Source organism: Cygnus atratus, chromosome 1, assembly GCF_013377495.2.
Source record: "Cygnus atratus isolate AKBS03 ecotype Queensland, Australia chromosome 1, CAtr_DNAZoo_HiC_assembly, whole genome shotgun sequence".
Taxonomy (NCBI): domain Eukaryota; kingdom Metazoa; phylum Chordata; class Aves; order Anseriformes; family Anatidae; genus Cygnus; species Cygnus atratus.
In genome coordinates this window covers 207,118,011-207,131,813 of record NC_066362.1, presented here as the reverse complement: position 1 = coordinate 207,131,813, position 13,803 = coordinate 207,118,011, and the positions used below count along the sequence as shown (strand labels likewise).

The following is a 13,803-nucleotide window of genomic DNA, read 5'->3' as shown; positions in this document are numbered from 1 at the left end:
AATAGTCGTTACTCTTTTTTAATTCCAGGATTACGTTTAACAAAGGACCTCTTCAGCCATACCAGTGTTTCATGAGCTTTGGAAGCTAGTGATCCCACAGTTTTTCCTACTGTGTTAAATTCCCTAAGACTACGTCTTTCTCTCTATATTCAAGACGGAATTTCCCTTTTATCCTTCTTAGTATTTCATTAACCTAATTCAGGAGTGATGCTTCTGGATTTATACCAAGTGTAGCTGCCGTGACTCAGCTGTGTCTGTGCCAGGTTTTGGACTCGGAGATCCACTTTTGCATTTTGTGGCACTTCCCTCCACCTCCGTAATTTCCCTCTCTTCACTCTCTTCACTAAGCCAGTCCACTTGTGCCCCCCCCACATGAGCGTTCTTTAGCTTTAAATGGCTTTGCTGTTGACCACGGCATTTTCAAGACTGTCACAGTATTTTAGAGCTCGTCCATCACGAGAAGAATTCAGCACCGGAGATTCACAAAATCCAGTTTGCCATTAGAATTTCATGAAGCCCTCACCTGGCATTTTAATAACACAAATGTCAGATGTGGAACCGGAGGGTGTTAGGTGAGTTGTCCGCGTTCTCTAGGGAGATTTTCCTCCTCCACATCTCACCTGTGGAGGGAAGTTCATCAGAGCTACATCCATGGGCTGGTGGCTTTGTAACTCCATCACGGTTTTTGTGATGGTTCCTGTCTCAGCAAGAAGGAAGCTTTCCCAGGGTATGAAGTTATTTTCCAATCTGTATGTCTTTATTTTGAGGGCAGGGTGAATTGAATGCTGAAATCATCAGCAGTGGCTGACCTAGAGATGTGGAAGCTATGAGATGCTCTCGCTGTCGTGCAGAATACGGGCAGCATCGCGGCTTTTTTCTCCCCGCTGACCTCAGCCCTGCCGTGGTCCAGGATCCACTCCTCGTTTGGCTGCGTGCGTGCTCTGCTCTTAACTGCCACTAAAGGGGCAATTACTGCCCATTGTGGATGCAAGCATCTATTTGCTGAGATCCGGGCTGAAATCATTAACTCATTTCACAGCCTGTTTGATAGCCATGAAATGGAGAGGAGCGGGCTGGGCGCGATGTGACACCGGTGCAGAGGGACAGATCCGCAGGGGAAGCTGCCTGCTGGCGATGTCAGCTCAGGTTTGAGCAATGGTACAGGTGAATATTTTTGCCTCTCATTTTGCCAAGAACTGGCAGCACAGACTTAGCAGCTCGCTCTCGTGTTCCATTTTCTGTGTCCTTCCCTCCCCTCGATGTCTGCAGGCTTTCAAAATCAGACGGCGACGGTGAGTTGCAAATCAGGAGGCTCAGCGTTTGTCGCACACGTTCCAGCAGAAGGAGATCGCAGTCCTGGGTCAGCAGATAACTGCACAGCTCAGCTCTTGCTGCAGAGTGGTTGCTGCTGGAAGGGACGAGAGGGAGAGGAGCTCATGGCATTGGCCACCTGCTGTTCTGCTGGGGTCCTTCTCCAAGGCTGCCTCAAAAGATATTTTGCCTCTGCTGAGATTTCACATCCTTCTATGAAAATGATAGGAGGCTTTACCTCTCTGCAGAATGCAATCCTTCAAAAAATGTCATTCCTCCTGTATTACACCTTTCTTTCTCTTTCAGCCGGTGACAAGTAGTTTGCATCAGATGAACACACAGCAGAGGTGCAAGCGTGTGCTTCGTCTTTTTACCGACGCTTTCAGTGTAGGCTGCTGGGAACAAAGGAGGGATGTGAGACCACTGAGCATCACCGGCAGCTTCGCCAAAAAGTGGAAAAGGCCCGGCTCATCCGTCCTAGTCTGAAATACCTGCAGTTTTGTATGCGCTCAGCATGGTGGCACGTTAATTTGAAAACTAATAGTGCTAGCTGGGGGAAACCTGGGCTTCCTCTGCAAAGTGCTTTAACGCTAAAGGAACGCATTCAGCTAATTGCTTGCCTGTGGCAAACAGATTGCCTAAGGGTGAAGCAGAAGTGCCACTCCTAGAAGGCTTTTTAATTACATTGACGTAGCCTTCAGCCACGTTGGAAGGCAAAGCCTGATGCTATTGTGCTGGTGGCTGAATCTGGGCACTGCTGCTTTATTATTTCTGCAGAAAGTGGTGGGGTGCTCGCAGCCGCGGCACAAAGCGGGCTCCTGGCGTCGAGCACCTTCCCCTGTAATTTGGGAGCGTGGAGGGGTGCTGACGGGGGACCCCTTCACCCTGGGAAATTTATACTCGTGATACCCCACGGCGTGTCGTTCGCTGTGCACCGGCTCCTAAACATGTGCCCTGCTCCATTGAAACGTTTTAACGTATCTAAAGAAATTCGTATTACGAATTGAGAAGTAATAACTAGGTTATTTTAAAGTTATTGAAAGAAATCTGTTAGGGGGAGAAAAAAAAGGAAAGAAAGAAAGAAAGGGGGGACTTTGGAGAAGCGTCTTGCTGTGTAATGCTAGTTCTTTATGAAGTGTGTATTCCCAGGCTCTCCAGATTGTAGAGGTCATGATTACTCTCACAATTTGCCCTCCTCTTCTTTCCATCAAGGACATTTTTTCCCCGCGTTGCCTGGCAATTCATGTGCAGATCTCTCAGGTCCTGCCCTGTGCTCTGCCTCTGTTTTCTGTGCCGGTCACACTGCCAGCACCTCCGGACTGGCCTGCCGGAGGATGTGCATTTCTGTCTTGCTAACGGGACCTGCTGCCTTCCGGGGTATGGGGGATTTTGCTATGCTTCCTTAAGTTCATAGATCACAGCTCCTTACTAGCTCTCCAGAGTTCTGTCTTCCTAGGAAGCTGTCTATTAAATCTGAATTGTCTGTGAACTGAAAGCAGGAACCTGATTTCTGTGGTTTTTAAGAAAAACATAGCACACCCCGCTCGACGTTTCTCAAAATGCTGCCTCGGAATATTGAGCTCATGCTCTAAGCATGCAGAGACAAGCGTGCGAGCTCATAAAAAAGGGATTGGAGATCGAATCAGAAAAATAAAAGTCCCCTGCCAGGCTGTGTTTTTCATCCCAGGTAACTTGAGTAGGCGGCATGCACCTGTTGGATGATTGATGGAGTTAATTTAAGACATGAACGGAATTGTTTTGAAGAATGATGGCAAAAAGGTTGTTATGTACAGAGATGTTTTTATCAGCCTGAAAAGAAATGTATCAAATCGGTTGCAAATTAAGGGCCTGATTTTTTTTCCCCCCAAATGCATAAATAAGGGGTGTGCATCTGTAAGTCATGTAGTCAGGTTTGTCTGATGTGCCAGGATCTTCACACAAGTCTTTGCACTGAACATTTTTTAAGGTAAGGCCATGAGGCTATGCACATCTGCGTAAATTCAGCTGGGGAATGCACCTGAGCATGCAAAGGAGCACATTTACAGCCAAGTGTAAAATGGCAGCAGTACTTAATTCTAGGCATAATTAAATCAGAGGTTGCAGATAACACCTCCCGTACGTATCTATATGAACATGCGCAGGCACTGGATTTGGTGTTGGCTTTGGGATGGAGATCAAACCACTGCTGTGTCCATGTATAAGGCAGTGGACAGTGTGTGCTTTGGTGTCTTAAATCTGATAAGTTATTTCTGGTACGGAAACTTAGCTAGATGCACAAGTTTAATGCCACTCACTGTATTTCAGAGAAGGCCATTACCTGAAGATTGTACGTTCTGTCTTCAGCTAAACTTTTGCCTTTTCACCTATAATAATATGGAAATGATATTAAAAATGCAGAAAGCTTAGGCAGACTTACAATTAAATAGATTCTGTAGACAGTCGGAGCTGTGGCGGCAGCATGTGTGTAAGATACAGGGTTATCTATTGACCGTAGGTGAAATATAAAGAACAAACTCACTGAATCGGTTAAATTACAAAATTGATTTCTTTATCATAACTAATAGCATGCAATTAAGCCATTGTGTGGCAGATTAAAACTTTTAGACTTTTTTTGTCCACGTGGGAGTCATAGCATCAAAGGGACACCAATAGATTGAAAATCAGATTTTTATCACTGCTATGTTGAAAGGCGTTGTAGTGCCCTGTGTAGGGGCATCCTTCAAGCCCAAGCAAAGGTGAATGTCAGCTTTGTGAGTTAAGGTGATAGCATCTTTGCTGGATGCCCTCTTAATGTTGCATCATCCATTGACGAGTGAACATGTTAACTTTTTTTAGTATTACTTTTATCAAAAGTTTCAAAATTTGCACCTGAAACTGCTGCTTCGCTCTTTGACACTGAGTGCATCGTCCCGTTGGATTTGCTGGAGTATCCCACTTTAAAACCACCTTTTAACCCACCTTTAAAGCAACCACCACAGGTCTTGTTTTTTATTGCCTACATTTGGATCCCGAAGCCCTGGTCATCTGAGTGCTTCCACATCTGCTCGGCCTTCCACGCGGGGGAAATCCACTTGAGGCGAATGGAAATGTGCGCGTGTGAAGACAAATATTTGCTTAGCTGCCTGGGGACGACAGCCGACAAGTCAGCGTTTCCCTTTCAACATTTCTGAGAGGCCTTAGCGACTTTTTTTGGTTATTCTTCAAAGCACGAATATACTGTCATTTTAAGTAAAAAGTTAATGACTACTCGTCTCTTTCTTTATGCCGTGCCATTCAGTCCCCAAACTAGCTCGTATCCCCCCAAATGGGAAACAGGAAAGCAAAACTGGGCCGTCTGGCCAGCCCTTGTTGAATCAAGTCTTTTTTTTTTTTTTAACTAAGAGTGCTGATATAAACTGCGAGCCATAAGCTCCTTCAGACTTCATTGAATCTCTTCCCACTCTTTAGTTTGGGAAGGAAAATCCGGAAACCTATGAAGAGTGTTAATTGTTGACTTGCTGTGGCCTTTCATCCCTCTTCTTTGTGTCGGCTGTGAAAGCGCGCCTGGTGCTGGCCTCCTGTGCCGGATATATTCACTGGAAACCTGAATGACTATTCAGGTGAATAAAAGCCCTGCAAAATCCTCTGGAATGGCAGGCAGAAAACTACTTGGCTTTTGCAGTGATTATGAAACGAATATTGGAATTGACTGCATACTGCGCGTGTTGTGCAGCCACGTCGTAGGCTCGCGGATCCTGATCTCCTGTCTCTTGCATATGGCTACAACTAACCTTGGTAACTTCTATACTGAATGTTTAGCGTGTGTTTGAGATGTATTACAGCTCTGTGAACATGTGTAGCCTTCATTTAAAGTCTTCAAGGGATTGATCATGGTCATCTGATGTCAACTTCTTTTTCTTAAGTGGGTTACGTGCTATTTCCAAGGTACTTTTGCAGGGTATACCCGTAGAGTCTTAGGCTTACTTGGTGTCTGTAGAGGAAATACCAAGCAGTAAACAGGTCAGATATGATGTGCATTAGATACTTACTACAGCACTGATCCCCACCAGCACTGCTTAACCTTCAAACTAAAGCAGTGCAAGCCTTCTGTGGGCAAGGGGAGAGGAGCAAGCTGTAGACTGCCTGGTCTTCCACTCCACGCTGATATTGGAGAAGTAGAGGTGGTTAAATAAGTATTTAGCATTTAAACAAACTAATTTATATCATATTTTCAATTTGAATTATCTGTATATTGATGGCTTTTAACAATAATTGCAATAGCTCTGCCTTGCTTCTCTCTTTTTCACCAACTGTCCCATATGCCCATAGGAAGTAAAGCACCTGCCACAGCCCGGCTGTGATTGCTGTAAATGTCTGATTTTCTTAGCTTCAGTTCTGTTTCTTCATCACTTGGCAACTTTTACGTGAAAAGCCCAATGGGTTTCTTTTTTTTTCCAAGTGGTACCGCTTTTGCAAAATATATTAGCCAGGTAGTGGTTTTCAGTAGCACCAGGCACACCAGGACCAGCCCGACTCTGGGCTCTGCTCTCCTTCCTTGCGCACAGCTTTCCAAGGAATAGTAAAGGCTTCCATTCTCCTGGGCGCGTTAATACAGTACCTCTTGCCAACGCAAAATTGCAAAAAGAGGATGAGAAACAGACCCCTTGCCAAGGCTCCGTTTCTGCTAACAGATTTAGCATGCGCTCTCCTTCGTCTTGCCTGATACAGCTTTGTTTTAGAACAAAGATAGCAAAATATTGAAGGAAAAAGGGACTGTTGTGGAGGATTGATCCCCTCTCTTTGCACAGTTAATCTTTTTTTTTTTTTCCCCAGTCTCAATATCCTTGTCTTTGTCCTTGAGGGGAAAACGGAGAGGACAGGCAGGGACATGGCATGGTGCCCACCAGAGGACGGCTCCGTCGCTTTCCTGCCCCTGTCTTTTCAGTTTCCAGCAGAGAAGAAAGCCTGCGACCAGACAGCAGGACCTGGGGGGAGACCATTGGAGGGCACAGAGGAACAAGCATGCCTGGAAGTCCTAAATCACATAGCCAGAACCTGTAGCACGGTGGATTTCAATGCTGACCCAATAAAGCCGAGGGGATTCTGTCCTATATATTATTTAAAGGACGTCTCTGCTCTCATCTGATTGTAATTCCAGGGATATTGTATTTCTGCTGTGTCAACTTCGTCCTCCATTCAGAAACAAATTCAGATCTTTATCCTGTTGCAGTGTGTGGGAAGGAAAGATGTTTTCAATATTCAGGATATGGTTGGAAAGTGATTCTCCCGTACTGAGGAGAATAATTGCAAAAATTGAAGGAAGGCAATTAGTGGTAGTGGTTGGAAACTTCAGAACAAACGTAAATTAAAACACGTCTTCGAGGATAATGTGACTTTTTCTGGTATTGATTTTTTTTTTTTGTCCGAAGTTGGTTAATACAGCTTAGTTTGACCCAGTGGAAAAGAAAAGAAAATGCTATATTGTAGGCTGGAGTGAAAGCAGGAGTTTGTGCACATCCACCGTGATTTGGATGTGTGGTATGCAAGTGAGAGTGGATTCTTTGTCCAATCTGAGTCCACATCTCCAAAAAATGCTTAATTACTTGAGTCATCTGTATTAAAAACAATGTACTGATGGCAGCAAGTGTTATGCTCTGGGGCTGAGTCTTGGTCTGGCTTACCTGGAGCAAGTCACCCCGCTGCTCTCCTTCAGGCTTCTTGGCATCTGCATAAAGAAGCTTGCAGCGGTGATGGATTATTTAATATACTTAAAGAGGGGAAGCTTATTTTTACTAGTACATAAATTGTGTTTTATGAATATTATTTTTGGTGACTAGTTTTATATCTGGCTACTAAATCGTCACTTCTCTTAGGAGAAAGAACAATGGCTGGCCGTGAGCAAGGTCTGAAGCAGCTCGCGAAGTCTCAGATAAGAAAGATAACTAACAATATTATTCTGCTTTTTTACAGTGACAGGATGAAAGTCATCACGATGATATAGGATAGATGTTTAAATTTCAGTAATTTTATGGTAGGTCAAATTCCGTGCTAGGTTAACTAAAAACGTCAGATACTATTTAGTGCTTGTTTGGCATCATAGCTGATGTGGTAAGTCAATTTTCATGATCTTGTGAAGCATCTTAAAATCATACATTTTATGGATATGCTTACAGTATAGTGATGAATGAAAAAGTGGAGGCACCAGTTTGTCCCCTGCTGCCCCTCCAAGGCTTCTGGTGTCCAACTGAGTACCAAAAGGTCTTTAGAAAGCAATTAATATCTCTAATATCTGTTTAATATCCTTATTAATGATATAGATAGGGGGATTGAGTGCACCCTCAGCAGGTTTGCTGATGACCCCGAGCTGTGCGGTGCGGTCAGCACGCTGGAGGGAAGGGATGGCATCCAGAGGGACCTGGACAGGCTGAGAGCTGGGGCTGTGTGAACCTCATGAGGTTCATCAAGGCCAAGTGCAAGGTCCTGCAGCTGGGCCGGAGCAATCCAAGGAAGTTGCACCCTGCGACTATGAGATGGAGATGTGAGAAAAGGGGAATTAAAGCACAGACTACTTTGAGCTGGAGACTGAGACCTGGAAACGCTGGTTGGAGACCTCTGGAGCCAGCCAGTCCAACCTCATGCTCACTGCGGGGCTTGCACCAGCACTGGGATGGGGCAGCCGCGGTATTAACTGGGTCCAGTCCTAAAAACCCCTTGCACATCTGCAGATCCCCTGGTCCTGTACTGCAGCACCCTCCTAATGGCCAACCCGAATTTCCCAAGCCATCGTTTGTGCAGAGAAAGAAGCAGAGAGAAGAGGCTTCAAGCTGCGTGTTCTGGGAAGGCTTTTTAGCAGAACACAGCAAAGGCAAACGGTTAAGATAAAAATCAGGATAATCACCCGGAGGAGGATGTGGCTTAGTTGGAGAGCAGAACGAGAGCACTAAATGCAGGAGTACAGCGGGGTTCACTTCAAAAGGAAAAGCCAGCAAGGTCTCAAGTTAAAGAAATTAATAGGAATATATCGGGAAAGGCATTTGAGAACTACTGAGAATGTTTTTTGGACATGCAGGGACAGATATGTTAGATATTTTTGAAAATGCATTTATTTATTGGCTACCTGCTGGTGAAACCCATCTGTCTTGCAGATATAAAGCGAGGAATTTATAGTGCAGGATTCATCTGCACACAGACATTTTGTTCTCTGGATACAAGCTAATATAACATCTATTTTTTCTTTCTTTTTTTTTTTTTTCATTGCTGCAGTTTTGTTGTAGGGGGGCTGGTTTCTCATTTACTGAGGGCCATGCGGGTGTTTTTCTAAGCTGACTAACACAGATAATCACAAATACAGCTGTGGTCACTTTGCTGCACCATGTTTGGGCTCGCTGATTTGTTGTCACCAAGTGCAACACCTGACTGCAGTAATCGTGTGGTCCTCGCCTCTCTCTTGCTTTTTTGGGCCAGAACAAGTTTTTTTTTACTGTATTTTTATATCCTATATAGCATAATTGAATTGTGATTTCTTTGGATCCTCTGGCTTTTAAGTAGATCATAAATTTCAGCAAAGGAAAGGTCAAGATTTTCACGTCTAAGCGTTTATTTTGGGGCATTACGAGATCCAGAAGATCCAAACTCCAGAGCTGCTTTGTGCTTATAAATTAGCCATTAAATTTTCCGTACAACAAAGACACACGAGCCATATGAAATCCCTTGCTCCATTGCATTTCCAGGTGCTTTAAGCCTTACCCCCCATCACAACGGCATCTGTTCAGCCTGCCACCCCAGTTTAGGCTTCAGGCTGGGGTTGGTCATGTCACTACGTGGCAAAAAACACAGGGGCTGGTCATTAACGTCTTGCTGTTTCTGTGCTCTCTGCCCAGGTACCTGTTGACTGAGCCTTAAATTGTGAGATCTGTACCAGGGGACGGCGGCTCGCTGCCCCGCCTGCTCCCAGCACCTTGCCTTCCTGATCGCCGCAGTGGCGAGACACGAGGGGTCTGCAGTGAAAGTAGGCTGTCACCCTAATTAACGGGTAATGCAATTTATTCCCATTCAGAACCTCCTGAAAGGCCGCACACAAACGATGTTGTGTTAATCACTGGCTCCATTAGACGTGTCACTGAATTAAACGCCGTCAGCATTCATACAGGGAACTGGCTTGATTGCAGCAGGTAATGACTGGGCTTCACACACTTTTGTATTTTTTTTGGTATTCTCTCAAGTTGCAATCTAGTGAATAGAGGGGATATTATTTAAACCAGAATTAATGGTTTAATCTAAACCAGAACTGGACTGGAACATAAAACTGCTCAGCATCTTCCCTCTGCAGATGGCCCGTGCATGCATGATGCTGACACCGCGAGCGTGTCCTCCCGAGGGATGCCGACGTGCCAGCCAGTGGAAATGCTTCCAGAAAAAAGGGTCCAAGTCAGAAATGAGAGCAAGTGAGCCAGCCCAAAATCAGCCGGATTAACTACCGTGCCTGGGGTTATGTCCCACGTGTGGGAACATATTGAAATAGCGAGCTTTTTCTTAGCATAGAAGGAAAGCTTCGTGCCTTAGCTGCCACTTCTTGGGTGTTTTATAAATAAAGATGGCAATATGAACTGGATTTTAAAATGGATAGATGTATCAGGAGGAGGGTTGGAGGCCAAGGCTGCTCCTGCTGCATGCGTTCCTGGAGCAGTGATCTGCAGGTTTTGGTCGGGGTGCTGAAAGGTGCAGGACGGAGTTTGCAGTCAGCCAGGTAACACAGGGCTGGAGCAGTGCTGAAAGTGGCTTTGAAAGTGAGGCCGATGAGTTGGTGTAGATGAAAAATGGGGAAAAAGGCAGCAAATAATGAAATAATGAAAGAGCGGTCAGGCATTGGGACGGGTTGCCCAGGGAGGTGGTGGAGTCCCCGTCCCTGGGGGTGTTCAAGGCAAGGTTGGACGTGGTGCTTGGGGACATGGTTTGGTGGGTGACAGTGGTGGTAGGGGGGTGGTTGGACCAGGTGATCTTGGAGGGCTTTTCCAACCTTAATGATTCTGGGATTCTAATGTTCAGGCTGAAGAATGATGCCGTCAATGCGTGTCCATAAATGTCAAGGTGTAGCTGAAATACAGTCAAAGAGATAAAAATAGACATTGTTTTGTATAAGCAAGCCCTACCATTAATAATTTACAGCTAAATGAAGTCTTAAACTTTTTCTGGAGCCTGGCCTTTTTTTGGTTTCCCTAGTTATACCAACTTTTTTTTTTTTAATGGTATTAATAAAAGATGAGCCAAAATGGTGACAGTTTTGACCAGATTCTTTTACAAGATCTGTGACAGGATCTTGAGATACGCTCAATCGGCTTTTAGTTAGGGTGTAAACAGGAGGTGTTATTTGTGAAAACGACATTGTGCTGCAAACCTCTGAGACCGTGTGTGCTGTCACAGCAGAAATTTTGGGGGGAGAGGTGGGACGTGGCCCTGTAGCTTGCCTGAGTTAACCTTTAGCAGATGAATGGGATGGTAATTTAATTATTGTTTGGTGGATCCCAAGTGAGGGTCAAGCTTCAAATGACTTAACTGAAAAATTGTCAGAAAATTATTGCAATTGGAGTGTAGGATAAGGTCAGGAGGTCTTTTCATGTTCAAAGGGGCTTTGGCTGAATACTATTAGCATGTGATTTGTATAAAATGAATTTTAAGCAGCGATGTGCAGATCAAGAGAGAAATATATCTTTTGGGTTTGTCTTTTTTCTTTGTTCACATCCTCTAATATTTGGATGTGTGCTGTCTTTTGTAAAAATAAATAATTTTTGGTACCTATGTGCAACCAGAGGAGAAAATAGCACTCTATTTCAAACGAAAAACATGAGGAAAAGGTCCTTCAGAAGCACTTACATTCTGATTTCACAAAAGACTAGGGCAAATCACAACCAAACGCCACGGAAGGCTGAAAGGTAAGTCGCTGACACGAGGACTGAAGTGAAACACGGTGGAGGAGCGCGTTTCATCCAGAAAGGCTCGCCTGTGCATTGTTTACTCTCCTCATTGCGATTGTACTTAAATTTAGATCAACTGTTCAGTCTCTTGAGAGCATGAAAGATGTGCCTGTCACAGTTAGTCTCCATCTTTTAAGAAGGCTGTAGAATATATTTATTTCTAAGTAAGTCTATATTTATAAATTATTTATATCGTTATCTTTGCAGACTTAGTCTGCAAAGAAAATGAAAAATAGCTTTATAAACTTCCTGAAGCTTGCACGCCACATTTGTTCTTTTCTTTTAGGATTTTTTACGTCTTCTTCAATGTCATTTTTCTTTTCCCCTGCTTCTGTACGGTAGAAGTGGGAACTGCCTTCAGATCTGTGCATCGGAGTGGCCGAGGAACGTAAGATTCCTCTTCCACCAACATGCGCATAGAAATACTTGCGTTAAAAATTGTTTACGTGTAAAATTGTTGTTGCCCCTCGATGTTTGAAGACTCAAAGCCTTGAACGGCTTCGGGAAGCAGCAAAGCTGATCCCACACGGAGCTGTTCCAAAGGCACAAAACAAACCGATGACAAATAACTGGGTGAGATGTCCCTTGTGTCTTGCATTTACGGTAATTTCAAGGCGGTGGTGACAACAGCACTGGTTTTTGTTCTAAGTACTCCCTAGGAAGAGGATTAAGCAGCCAATGTCCTGGGGTGTCACCAGGATGGAGGACAGAGACCTGGGGCCGCCGTGTCCTGTCCTCGCTGTGGTGGCAGCAGGAAGGCACGGTGCAGAGCCAGCAGCGCGGTGCTGTCCAGAGGCACACTCTTGTTCAGCTCGCACTCAGCATTCACCATGCAAACGTTTCCATTTTGCTTCTCGTGCAATGTAGTCTGAGCTCACAGCTTGGGAATCCCTGGTGCGAGCTCGATTTGAGTGACACGTTGGCTGCTGACGGCGTGGTGGCAGCTCGCAGGCTGACCTCCCTCGTGCTCCTGTTTGCCCTTCATCTGGAGTCGTCTCCCGGCGTGATGGAAGCGTGTCATGCAGTTTCATGGGAAAGATAGAACAGATCAAAATGTAACCAGGTTACAGCCAGGAAGCATCCCGAGACTGTTTGCTAGCAGCTCATTCCCATGGCATTCCTGCTGGAGCTGCTCCTTCGGCTACTCGGTGGAGCCTCAGCAGCTTCTAAGCAACTGAGCGTCCCTGTCACGGGGATTAGAAAGTGGTGGAAGCTTCGTGCAGCACAGCAATACTTGCGGTTGTCTGTTTATAATTCGTTTCTATTAGTCTTTTTGTTGTGTATTCATGGCCACGAGCAAGTGCTGCAAGTTATTGTGGTGAAGGAGGTTTAATTTTGCTAATCCTGTTTTATTCCCATTTCAGTGTAGCTGTTCGAATGCCACAATGCGGGGCCTGTAATGAATTTAAAATGGGTTTTTGAATGGTATTGTCTTGCAGAATGTATTGGGAGCTCATCTGAATGTGTTTTAATACTAGATGCTAGAAAGAAAGAGAATCATCCATCTGAAATGCTGTTCGCATGGAGTCTTTCATGCCGGCTGGAAATAATGCCCTGCATACCAAGCAAGGAGGAAGCACAAGCCTCTTCCCCACAATACATTCATCCCCCTAATGCAATTATAATCTTTTTATCTCAGCTAAGAGGCATTTTCTTTCATCCTTCTCAATACGTGTGTTTTTTACTGTTTGGTACAACACTTAACGCAAGCCAGACATACACAGCAGTAATTTTCACCAAATCGTCATTTATTTATACTCTTTACACCCAGAAAAGCTCAAGTGAGATGATGGCTGTGTTGAGCAAGGCTCTGTATAAATGTAGTCGTGTCTCCATCCCTATCCAGCACGTCGCGGTCTTATGGGCAAGGCCAAGGAGGAGTGAGAGGGGGACGTGGTCGCAGCAAGGTGAGCTTGCACGAGCAGCTCTGAAGCTGGGTCTGCCGAGTCCCAGCAAATCTCCTGCCTCTTTATTTGATTTTACAGCTTTGTTTCTCCTCTGTTAGCTTTGTATAATGCTCACCCAGTAACGTCTGTGCCGTGCTTCCAGTGCCTCAGAACCTCCCCAGGTACTACTGGAAGTAACCCAACAGCACGTAAATCGCTTTCTGCTGGACTGGTGACCTGAATCAGCTTGCAGAAGATCCATGCAAATACCAAGAAGGTGTCTGGGGGAGAGAAGGGGACTGGTCCTGTCCCTTGGAACGCTTTCCAAATCCCTCCATCCTGTCAGCGAGGGACTTGCTGAGACGAGCAAAGCAACCAGCCGCCCCCTTTGCTTGTTCTGAACCTGCAGCGTCTTTTTCTTCTCATGCTTCCACCCGCTTGGGTTACGAGGAAGTGTGTGTGATTGCTGCCTCTCCACCTTCTCCAGATCCTTTGTGTTTTTTTTTTAAATAGATATCTTATTCCTTGCCCCACTGGGCATTTCTTGTCCAGACTGACGGGTCCTGCTAATGATTTAACAGTTAATTATGGCCAGGAAATCTTTGCAGCTCTCTGAATCTCTCCTGCTGTTCTCTCAGGTCCTGCTTGTGGCATCT

The 13,803-nt window shown here is 45.1% G+C and overlaps 1 protein-coding gene across 5 annotated transcripts in view; it reads left to right on the top strand.

Moving 5' to 3' along the window:
• FAM168A (family with sequence similarity 168 member A) overlaps positions 1-13,803 on the top strand; it is a 176,507-nt gene that overhangs the window by 80,287 nt on the left and 82,417 nt on the right. The window contains exon 3 of one of the 5 annotated variants that reach the window (XM_050709193.1): positions 9,171-9,322. The exons of the other annotated variants lie outside the window; for them this stretch is intronic. The gene's annotated coding sequence lies outside the window, so the exon portion shown is untranslated. The remainder of the gene's footprint in view (positions 1-9,170; positions 9,323-13,803) is intronic. 5 annotated transcript variants of the gene reach the window in all.